The sequence below is a fragment of the Vigna umbellata genome, chromosome 3, assembly GCF_029865625.1.
Source record: "Vigna umbellata cultivar VRB3 chromosome 3, Vumbellata_1.0, whole genome shotgun sequence".
Taxonomy (NCBI): Eukaryota; Viridiplantae; Streptophyta; class Magnoliopsida; order Fabales; family Fabaceae; genus Vigna; species Vigna umbellata.
Window position 1 is genome coordinate 57,350,946 of NC_142167.1, and position 13,241 is coordinate 57,364,186.

General features: G+C 30.8%; 1 long non-coding RNA gene across 1 annotated transcript; it reads right to left on the reverse strand.

The window, feature by feature from the left end:
- Positions 1–12,357: 12,357 nt before the first annotated feature.
- Positions 12,358–12,776, reverse strand: LOC148203079 (uncharacterized). Its single transcript, XR_015784862.1, has 2 exons — positions 12,672–12,776; positions 12,358–12,577 (listed from the first exon to the last, which is right to left on the reverse strand). It is a non-coding gene; the product is annotated as an uncharacterized LOC148203079 (long non-coding RNA).
- Positions 12,777–13,241: the final 465 nt, after the last annotated feature.

Genomic DNA, 13,241 nt, shown 5'->3' on the forward strand with positions numbered 1-13,241 from the left:
TTCACTTATTTTCTTTATATTTCTCCTTTGACTCTCTAAATTCATCAAAACCTACAAAACAAGTAAATTTGAGGTGATTTCCAAAGATATATAACATAATTAAAACAAGATAAGTGTCAAATTAATACCAAAACAAACTTATATTGAGAACATATCAATATACTAAAGAAATGTCACCATAGAATCTCTCCACGAGATCCCTAGAACTATGCCAAACACATACAATGCTCATATTAACTAACAAACTCATCATCATCCCCATTTCATACATCATTATTCATATGCATATTTATCCATAAATCTATCAACCATTCTTACATAAACATCATAAACCAATTATTATTTTTAACATTCACAATATCATATGTTAAAAGTAACCAAATAGATCATATAAGAAAATAGAGTTAAGCTTTGTAATTTCGATTAGAAAGAATATCTACTCGTTCAACGAGTAGCGCCTAAAAGCCCACTCGTTCAGCGACCAGAAAGTTCAGCAGACAAAATTGTTACTAGAACCCACAGACTTAAATTCTCCCAAAAGTCACCTAGTGAGACTTGTCTCACCCAGCCACTGCCAAGTCAGTGAGCTACCCAACAAATATATTCTCACCCAGCGACCACAAAGTCAGTAGCTATTTGACTTTGACTTCGTTTAGCGATCATCAAGTCAGTAGCTCTCTGACTTTGGCTTCAACCTATGGGTATATTCTCGCCCAATGAGTCTACATAATTCTACAAAACATAATTCTATATATTTATGTCATTTGAGTCTTGCCAAACAATTCAACAGCTATTACAGATGTTAAAACATACCAAATTTCAAATTACACTACGTTCATTAATTTAAACAATACCATCTACAATATGAATCAAACAACATTCCCAATTTCATCATACAATTCAAGTAAGCCAATTTAAAAATATAATTTCAATTCAACACCTCATATTCAATCACATAGCTCAATCATTCAGCAAACATCATACAAGCATACGATTAGTATTTACAAGATATCAATCACATAAAATTTTTGCAATTAGCTTCCTTATTTGAAAGATGTTAAAGACAAAATCGTTTATATGCTTAAACGCTCTCATGTTTTGAAGTTTAATCAAATAACATTAAAACGGGATAAAAAAAAAAAAAACAACTTAGGGTGAAAACACAAGACTTAGAGCTTGAACCCTAAATGCATATCCTAGAACTAGAACCCAAAACATAGAAAAACTTAGGTAAACACTTAGGTCTTAGGAAATAGAAAAAACATTTAGGTTAAACACCCAGACCCATGGCTAAACACTATTGTGCCTAAAGTGTCTAAGAGAGATTGAGTTAAACGTTCAATGCTTATAATACCTAGAATAGGTATTCAGCTTCTCTCAAAAAGAAAATGTCAAGACAATGTCTCTGATAAAACATATTAGACATAATTATCAAAGTATGAAAGAAAACTTAAGCAAGTTAAATGTTATATCTAAAAAGAGACAAAAGCTAAAGAAACAAAAGCTAAAAAAGCGTTTACTTGACTAAACGATGTCATGAGCATAACAAGTACCTCATATCTTGATGAAGTATATATCTACGCTTGGTATCCTTAGAGTACAGAACTTAATTGTAAAATGCTACCTAACGGTAGAAATTCAAAAAGAATTTTGTTGTTATGAGCAAACATTAAATGTCGTTAAATGTTCATCGTTCAAAAAGAACAAAAATGATAAGAAAAGATGTATCTATTGCATGCACAATTTACCCTAATCTTGCAGCTAAGTTATTCTACACGCATTCACAATTCTATAGATCAAATATTAAAAAGTGGACGTAAGAGACAAAGGAGATATTCACGAAACGTTCCTCACTTGAAGCAAAGTCTAAAAAGATCATACAACTTACTTCACAAGCAAAGGACTGAAAAAGCATGTCTGCTCTGATAAGTTGACTTACCCAACGACTGTTGTACAAAGAAGAAAGAGAAAGCACGAGTGTCAAGGTTACACACTCAGTCTAACGAACGAATATCCATGAAGCCTATAAATAGAAGATCTCTCAAAAATAAAATTAAGAGGATAGTTTAAGAGATAGCATAACAGGATAACATAGTGAAGAAAAACTTACAACGAAATATTCATCCTGAGAAGAAAAAGAGAAAGAACTCAAGAAAAAGAAGATATTTGAGCTAAAGAAAAGACAAGATAAGAGAAAAAAATGGAGATACTCTCACACTTCATTGTCATATTGCTTACTATTGTAAGAGAGAAGAGAGAAACACATGCGAATGTTTAGGCTGTATTGTAATGTAATAAAATCCTCTTTGTGAGAGATATAGTCTGAACTACTTGTAAGCAATCGTTGATTGCAATTCTCAAGAAAATTAAAATACTTACAACTAAACTATGTTTGACTTAAGGAATCTTGGCAAGGTTGTTGAGTACTAGGAATTGTTCAAATACTCAAAGGAAATTTGAGCGGGTTGTTGAGTTCCAAGAGTGGTGATAATACTCAAAGGAAATCTCGACGGGTTGTTGAGTACCAGGAGTGGTGCTAATACTTAAAGGAAATCTTAGCGGGTTGCTGAGTACCAGGAGTGGTGCTAATACTTAAAGGAAATCTCGGTAAGGTCGCTAAGTACCAAGAGTGGTGTAATACTCATCTATAATCATGTGAAGATTATAGTGGAACTTGCTGCGGAGGAGACTGGACATAGCTCAGTTGGAGCGAACAAGAGTATAAAATCTCTTGTGCAATTATCTCTTCTCTTACCTAAATCATTCACTTATGAAAACCTGCAATCGCGCTTTATTTCTAAACACAAGAATCTTCCAAGCTAAACGATCTTTTCATAAAGGAAGTTCTTAACAAAACTACATTGTTTACATTCTGAATAGCACGTTAAAAGTTGTCATTATACAAATCTATTAAGTCGAGCTTTCAATCATTTAAAGGAAAATTTCAAGAGCTCGATAACGTGTTATATGACAAGAGTTGTGAAAAATCTTCCATTAACACTATATATTCAACCCCCTTCCCCCTTCTAGTGTTTTTAAGGTACTTCAAAGACAAATGTAAATGGTATAAGGAGTCCCAGATCCCTTCAAGCTCATAAAATCTGCTATCTATACTTAAGAACAACACAAAAAATATGAGAACACATCATCAGAACCACTAATTAACAGAGACTCGTATAGAAGACTCAAACACTACATGTGAACCAAGAGTATTCACATGCCTAGGAGGAACATATAGACCAAGAAAAAAAACAAAAAACCAACTTACTATATTGAAAAAACTGATTGGACAAAAATGGAGAACTTGTCACAATGATCACTTGAGCCGTCTTCAATCTTCATATGAACAAAAGGTAAAAAAACCTAGAAGAAAGAAAAAAAACTTAAGAGAAAGAATTTTTAAGAGAAAAAAAATATATTTTTAAATAATAAAACTCATTTACAAAAATATTTATACTTTAACTTTTTAATACTAAAATAATTTAGTCTTACCATTTTAAACATACTGGCAAATCATAATTTGTAAGACTCTTACATTATTGTTCTTAAATAAAAGTGAATAGGCGTAATATTTATCTATACATATAAATAGGAGGATACACTTATTTGGTGTGTACTATTTTATCCTTAATGATATAATTGTTAACTGATTTGTTAATAACAATATTTACTTTCTCTTTTATCCTTCATTTAAGTGACTTATACTACTTAATCATATTTATTGAGTTCACACTTATAGGTACTTCTTACTTCTCAAATTTCATTTGTTCTTGTTTTAGATATTTTTTTGCTTTTTCTTTATTTTTTAAACCTTCATTGTGAAGCAAGTACTCTAAGATGCATAGCCGCAAGCTAGAAGTTGGTTACGAAAAAAATTGCAAGTAATTTTAAAATCCAAATTAAAATTTTTACTTAAAATTATTTAAATTTTATTTCATAATACCAGAGTAACTTTATAAAATTTAAATAAAGCAGTTAGTGTTCAAAATGTTCAAAATTAAACACTTTCAGTTTATCATGATATATATTATTTAAATGTTAACACAAAATATTAAAAACACTTTACGTGATAATAATATTAAAATCATAATTAATAAGATTATTAATATTTTACGTAAATAAATACCTAAGATTGTTATTATTTATGAAGATGATAATATTTTCTGAGTTTGAAAAACATTTTATCAATAGATAAAAATTGTTTACTTTCGCCAAATATGAGGACAAACATACTATAGAAACTTTTATAAAGTCCAAAAGTGTAGTAAGTCTTAATATAATTATAATTTACTATAATTTCGAATTAAAAATATATAATTTTATCAGTTAGATATATTTTTCTCCTTTAAATTCATATTAAATGATATTCAAATCTTTTTTAGTTTTAAAATTCAAATGGATGAAATTTACATTTTTATTGATTTTCGATCAAATATTTATTTTTCTTATATTGTTAACACCTCATATTTTTAATAAAATATAGCATTTATCTAATTTTATTTAAAAAGTACATAAGAACTAGAAAAAATAAAATACAGATTAAGAAAATTAGAACCATATATATATATATATATATATATATATATATATATATATGTATATGTGTGTGTGAGAGTTTACTAACTTGTGTATCCTCTTTTTTCAGTTGGTACATTTTAACAATGTGTATCGCGTTTTAGTAGACAAAAACACCCTGATATATTATGGATTCTAAGTTTAAAGGTTAACGGTGTTTGAATAATTTTTATTTTCAAAACTAAAAAAACAAGAACCCCCAAAACCTTATTCACTTCTCTCATTCCTTTCAACCCTTTCTCTTTCATCTCTCTCACTCCAACATTTTCTCTGTCATCCATACTGTAACCCCAACTGAAAAAATCAGAAACACTCGCCTAACCCTAATCCATCTTCCTCACTTATCCAATTTGTTTCTCTTTCATCTTCATACTATCTTTCACCCACACACAACAACCCGCGACACCGCAATTTGTTGCTTTGCTTTGTTCGTTCATTTGTTTTCCACTTTAATAACAAAATAATTGATGATGTTGACGTTGATTTCTGATTGAAGGGTTGTGTTATATCTTTTCCCTTCTAATTATTATTAAATTATTAAAAAACTAAAGTCTACAATAATTTCAATAATTTCAATAATTTCAATAATTTCAGTACTAAAAAAAGTAAGAAACCCCCACGAAAAGATGTTAACATCAATCCATAATAGTTGCAAATCATTTAGTTTCTTAATAGCAATTTTGATAAAATCATAGAAATGAAAGGAGTAGAAGTTAAACAATGAGCGTCATGGTAACAAATTTATTTAGTTTAAATTCCAATTTGAAATTCAGTGCGGTTTGTTTTTCTTAATTTCACTTTCACGGCAAATGATAAATCAGAATGACAACATCATGTTTATATTGACCAAACAAGTTGGAGATGTGAATTGTTTAAAATAAACTTACATGATGTGATTTACTTTGAAAAGTAATTTTATGGTCCAACACAAAATTAACAGGTTCATTATGACTATTTTACTTATTTCTGGTTGATTTTTAATTAGTTGGTATATTAATGCAGTTCTTCTTGGAAACTACTCAATATTTTACAATTAGCTCAAATCTAGAAGATGTGTAATTTGTTAGAATATTTTTATTCTTTTTACAAAAATGAAATGAAAATATGCTTATCAATATAAAACATTGGAAAGGAAATGAGCAATTATCTCTTTTTGAATAAGGGGACAAAGTCAACAATAACAATTTTCTCTGTTCATAACTCTTAAATAATTTGTTCATGTTAAATCATTAAGTACTATGTGAAGGAGATTCATTTTTGTTGTGTTTTGACGTTGATTAAATGCAGGAAGGTGAAAACTATATTCCGAAATATTATTTTCAACAGAAAGTATGTTTTTAGAATTATTTTTAAGATCTGACTTTAGAAATCCATTTTCTAGACAATGACTTACCATTTTCGGAATCTCTTTCCACATAACGATTTTTCTCTTCTGGAAAATATTTTCGGACAACTTAATAGTCAAAATATCAAATCTCCCTGAAGATAAACTACTAATTCTAAGATTTAAAAATAAAATTTAATAACAATCAGAAGGGAAAGTATATAACACAACCCTCAAATCAAAAATCAACATCAATGTCATCAATTATTTTGTTATTAAAGTGGAAAACAAATGAACGAACAGAGCAAGAGCAATAAATTGTGGTGCACGGGTTGTTGTGTGTGGGTGAGAGAGAGTATGGAGATGACAGAAAAAAATTGGATAAGTGAGGAAGGTGGATTAGGGTTAGGTGAGTGTTTTTGATTTTTTCAGTTGGTGCTATAGTAGGGATGATAGAGAAAAGGATGGAGTGAGAGAGATGAAAGAGAAATGGTTGAGAGGAATGAGAGAGGTGAGTAAGGGTTTGGTGGGTTTCTTGTTTTTTTTTTTAGTTTTGAGAATGAAAATTATTCAAATACCCTTGACCTTAAAACTTAGAATTCATAATATATGAGAGTATTTTTGTCTACTAAAACCCACTACACATTGCTAAAATGTACTAACTGAAAAATGACCGTACGCAAGTTAGCAAACCCCATATATATAATGATGTTCTTTCCATATTAAATATGGACAAATCCATAAATTTCTATTTTTGTTGTCATAATTTTGTAGCTTCACATATTTTTTATTTTTTCTAACTATAAGTCTATCTTTATATACAAAATTCTAAAATAGAATTGTTTACTATTATACTATAGGTTTCTTCTATTACAATCAAAGAAAATATTAGCTACATTAGACAAACTATACATCCAAACCCTCGCCACTTAGGGTCTGTTCCATTGATTGCTCATCTCCTTCTACTCATATTCATCAGGTGATCATTCAAAACATACAACAAAACAACAGGCAAACCACACAACAAGGGTAAGCTAATATTAAAAAACAAATGTCATTCATAAAGTAACATATAAGACTTTCATATTCAACTAAGCACAACACCTAAACATATTAGACATTTAGACTCAAACATCTGGATACATGCGTTATTGTCAAGCTATGATGGGTTATGCACTTGTAGTGGTGGAAAAGTTTACCCACCCCAAGCTATCACACATGGCTAGTCTGGTAAACAAAACCTTAGGCCAAGGTAAATCTCCTAGACTAAGACCTCCTACTACTCTCACCACATGTCTTACCCGTCTCTACATGAGAATAGATGACCATCAGAGTGTCAGGATTGTTAGTATTGTGGAGCTTAATTTAGTCTCATATCGCTTAATACTTTGAGATGTTGTTCTCTATTTAGTTGTATAAGCAACCCTCTATAAAGCTTGACATATACACCAAAACATAAATATACTTCCTAGTGTAGTCATAGACAAAGGCATTTGTACGCTGAACCGCGTTAAATTATTGTGTCATTTATTTATCTATTTCCTCTTTTATTGTCTTGTTCCTTACAAATCTTCCACATCAGAACAAGTTTGGTTTTTTCTTCTTAAGAATCTCTGTTAAGAGAAGTCGTGGGAGCTTTCTTCAAAAGCAGCACGAGCAATGACAATGAAAGAAGGGAAGGTGAAGACTGAGAAATTCGATGGCAGTGAATTCGGGTTCTGGAAGATGAAGATAGAGGAATACCTTTGTCAATAAAAGTTGTATTTACCATTAAGAGGGGAGAAGCCAGACGACATTGAGTAGTCATATTGGAAGTTGTTAGATCGACAAACACTTGATGTGATCTAGCTGACATTAGCCAAGAATGTTGCGTTCAACATCGTGAACGAGAAAACAATCGTAGATTTGATAATGAATGCAACTACATGATGACAACCTCCTTGGTTAGGTTGGGCCAAAGCTAGCAAATGTGCATATAAGGGTGTTTCCTTGGATGAATGGTGCAAAAATGTGGTGGTAAATGGTCCAAGGATGAAGAGCTAAGGTATGAATGAGGTAGAAGTTCAAAGCCTCTAGGAGATATGGTGGTGGTGGTGGTGTGGTGTTTGGTGGCTCCAAGAGAGGTCAGGCTAACTCAAGGAGGAAGGTAACTAGAAGGGTCTCTAGGATTATTTTAGTCTTGATCAACGAAGAGTATGACTATATTTTGGCAGCATAATATTACTTAATTCCAAGATGAAATACAATGGTGACGACACCTCTATTTATAGGCCAAGGGTGTTTCCCTCTAACCCTAAAAGCATGATCTCCCACCTTTTTTCTCATTGGCAAAAAGGCTTTCTAACATCTTCAATGATGGGAGGACATGTGGTCACTCACAAAACACAATCCTCTCCATTTCTAGAATGTCATGTGGCCACTACTAAAAGCAAATCCTCTCTAATGGTGGAGGGACATGTGGCCACTACCAAAAAGAAATTCTCTCCACTCCTAGGGTGTCATGTGGCCACTTCTAAAAAAATCCTATCCAATGGAAGCATGACACATTGCACACACTTTTCACTTGGTTTAGATATTTAACTTAAGGAAAATCCTATACTACTTAGGCCTTAATACAAGCTTTAAACAAACCTACACTACATGGCCAAATACAATGGCCTGATATATCCTACACTACTCTTCAATCCATGCTCCATGATGGCTCCAAAGGTGGTCCACAAGGTAGAATTGATGTCATCTTCATGGATGGCTTCCATTCTCTTGAAAGTGTTTGACCATGGATTTTCAATAATTCCCTCCCTCTTGAAAAGGATTTGCCCTAAAATATTCAACATGGAACAAGGCAAACTTCCTTATCTTCTTTGGAGTTTTGTGCGCTTCTCCACCTGAGTCAAATACCCATTTATAACACAAGTTAGAAAAAATGTTATAATAATGACTAAATGAAGAATATAGCTCTCAACACTGATACACCTTAAATCAAATTAATGATCAAGGTCTTGGAGAGTAGGAGCATCTTTGAACCTTTTATTTGTCTTGTGTTAGATGTATATGTTTGAAAGACTATGCATTCCAACACAAGAGTAAATTTTAAGGGATATGTCATCACTACACTAGGTGATAATGTAAATCAAGCTCCAAGTAGGAGAATTGTTAGTATTGTGGAGTTTAATTTAGTCTCTCATCGGTTAATACTATGAGATGTTATTCTCTATTTAGATCTACAAGCAATCCTCTATAAAGTTTGAAAGATACACCAAAACATAAATATACTTCCTAGTGTAGTCGTGGACATAGGTATTTGTACGCTGAACCACGTTAAATTCTTCTGTCGATTATTTCTCTCTTTCCTCTTTTATTGTCTTGTTCCTAACAAGGACAACACCTAATACTGAGATCCTACAAAATACATACCTACTTGAAACATCCATCAAGAATTTCACCTTAGAAACTCTTTCCAAACAATACTTTAATATACTTATAGAACCTCATGCATTAATCATCATAAAATTCAATATATATTACCAAAAAATTATTAAAGGATTAAAACATTTCCATTCATTAGAAATTCCAAACTCTATCACAAAATCTATATAGCTTTTTAAACTTACATACATGTATCTAAACCCTTTGCAACAAGCTTAAGTGCCAAAACAAACATTACAAAATCATAAAAGGAGAAAATTTCAAAATATGTAGAGTTTGGGAAAAATAGACTGCTTAAGCACGCCATGGTGTAGCTGAGCGCCAAAACTCTTGGCATTCTAGCGCTCGAGCGTTGCTTGGTGCCACTGAGCGCCACACCTGAAGTTTATAAACTTCATAGTTTGACCTAGATGCACCCAAGACCTATTCAAATGATCCAACTTATATCTTTGACATTAAAATTAATTTTAGAACATGTTGATCCTTCAAATTTGATACCAATTGGCTTATTTGGTTAGTGACTTGGTTTATTAGATAAACCCAACTATCCAAAAACACATACTTTATATTTGACATGCTACCAACTAGATTTTAGTGAACTTTTAGCTAAACAAGTCTCTAATGGACCAACAACATACCCTAGGGATCTGATTTATGCATGCAATCATTCCTTCAAAGTTTCACCTATCAAAACCCCTCTTTTTATACCTAAACTTGCATACCATGTTCCCTTTTTACTACTTTAAATTCTACAATAGTTTTGTACCTCATTAAACTTCAAAACAACATCATTCAGGATTCAAACAAATACCACTTCACAATCATACATAGAATAATGCTTCAATATACAACATTAACTCATCAATACACCAACATCATTCAACAATCATCTCAATTGATAACATATTCCACCAAACAGTAATCTTACAACTTCTCTAACATGCAATCATACTTCTTAACGCTAAATTAAAGCAATTATTAGCTCCCCTTACCTGGTTAGAAAGCTAAAACAGCTCTAGTAAGCAAACTACCTGTACCTCGGCTCAGATATCTCTATCTGTACATACAGATCATAAAATTTTGATCAAAGTAGGTCCTCATTGATCATGAAATAACTAGGAAAAGAGAGTTAATGACACATGCATTCAATCTATTTGCATGTGTCTTAAACTGAAAATCAAAGACAAAAAGGAATAGAAACTAACTTACTCAATAAAAAACTAAACAATTGAAAGTTAAGAACTTACGATAGTGATCGTCTTGGTACCTCATGATCGTTAAATATAAGTCTGAAGAGTTAAAACTTTTAGAGAGAGAGGAGAGAGAACTCAAATAGTGAGTTTTAGAGGAATGACGAGTGTTTTAGATAATGAAATGTGTTTATGAAATTCTATTTATATTTTTGAATTATTTTAACATTTAAATAATCTGTCTTATTATTTTAAAACATCTATCAACTATAATACTCTACTTTCTAGGTTCTTGCAAAAGTTATTCACAATTACTTTTACGATGATAATAATAATAATAATTGTATTATTTTTACTATAAAAAAATTAAACATGTTTTCACAGTAACTATTAATAAAACTCAAATTAATTTAAAACTACCATCACTTAGCTACCAATAATTAATTAAAATAACTATTTTTTTATAAATTATATTAATTTATAGATAAACTAACTCTAATGATACATGTCAAACAAAAGAGAAGAATTTAACAGGAAGAAGATGGAGTTTATATTCCTAAGGTAATTAAGGTCTAATAATCTATATCATAATTTTTTTTTAAAGTTTTTAGTTAGTTTTAACATTTTTTTAAAAATATAATTTAGTTTATTTTAAAAAAGTGATCACTTAGGAAATGTGACATCCGAAGTTATATGTTGTTTATTGTTTATTATTTTTATATGTATTGTTTTGGGTTAAATATGTTTTTAGTTCCTAAACTATTGGCCGTTTCTAGTTTTCGTTCCTCTTTCAAAATAAGGTACAATTTGGTCCTCATTCTTTTCGAAACTCTAGTTTTAGTCCTCGAAACTTTGGTTTTAGTCCTCAAAAACTAACCTCGAAAACTACCACATTTTTAATGGTGTTAGTTTTTGAGGACTAAAACCTCGAAAACTACTACAAAAACTGACCTTCGTTCAGATTAACCTCCACTCCACTCAACGCTTCAGCGTCGCGCTTCCAACGACACAAGGTCCCACAACTCACCCCATGCTTGAACCTTTTCCACACGCACATGCACCGGTAATTCACCCACCAACACACTCGCGCATCCACTCGAATAACAACGTCTTTCTGATTCCTAAAACACTTGCGCATCCACTCTTTCCCAACTATGAGATGACACGAGCCCTAGAATAGAAAAATCCCCCAATTTGATTTTGATTTCCCACTTGTAGAGATGATGCATGTTTCAGCAAAAACAACATTATCATTTTCCATATTTGTCCTTTCTTTAATTAATTTCAGCATAAATTATACTATATTTACTTCATTCTTTAATTTTGAATTTTAAAAAATTGCATTCACAGAGGCCACGTCACATACTCATTAACGTCATTTTATGAAATTGACAGAAAAGATTTATTTGCATCAAATTAACAAAAATAAGGATCTAATTAAGACTTAAAAAATAACAAGAGACCTATTTCCAATTCTTGATGAAAATAAGAACCTATTAAGACATTAAACCAAAATAAAATTAATAGAAAGTGAATAAAAAAGTTCCTGAATTGATGAGAAACTTCAAATTTAACAAAGGAAAAATAAAACAACATATATAATAGTCATAATTATTGGAAATATTAATATTTTACCATTTTTTTAATAGTAGAACGGGTTGAAAAACATAATTTTTGAAGTAAACAGGTGTCTTTTAGGGTGGGTTCAAATTTTAATCAGTTGTGCTAAACTCTAAACCCAGTTCTATTGATAAATATGTGATATAATAATGTAACGTAAATAGAATTATAATTTATTTTTCCTGAGGAGTCTTTTATCATATTAAACAGTCGTAAAAATCATACAAGAAATTGAAACAATTTATTTATGTTTACACAGGTAAGTTGTATTACAAAGCCGGAGGAGGTCGAGGAGGTTCTTGACTTATGCAGCAACATAGATTTATGCCTTGAGTAGTACACAGACCACCAAACTGTTTAAACCCTAAACCTACACAATAATTGAAACAAGCTTTTCCATCCGGACAATGCCCTTCCTTATGACAAACCACGTTCGCCCATCCTGAAATCATTACAATTTCATTACAAAATGCATGCAAAATCACAAATATACTCAAATATCACCACTTAATGCTTTCTGTTCATCATAGCTTTACCTGAACTCAAAACCAAAGCCATACACACAATTCCAAAGATACAACTCAGACTCATTCTTCTCGACATCATTTTGCTGATATGAGATTCTCTTCTCTCGCTTTTTATGCTTATATATTTAGAATAAGAGCAGGGAAGATATAATAATTCCTAATTATTATTCTATTTAATAAAATATTTCAGTCAATCAGAAAAGAAGCGTTATGTAAATAATATCATTGATAATCAATGCAATACGTATTCCTTCTTTATCAAATTTAACTTCCATTGGAGTTACTGAATAAGCCATTAATGGTATAAGAAAAAAACTCAGAAATAGACAGAAAATGTTATAAAACATAATAAATAAATGAATAAGTAACTCTTACTTCTAGAAATAATCACATTATTTATTATTATGTTGGAAGGAAAATTATCATTTTCAAAACTAATAAATTAATAAATAAATATATTTATTGAGGAAAGAGATTAGAGTGGGGCAGTTTTCAAAAAAAATAATTTTATTTAAATTTTTGTAAAAAATAAAAGAATGTGATAGACAGCATGCAAAAGGAAATCTTAATATTGATACT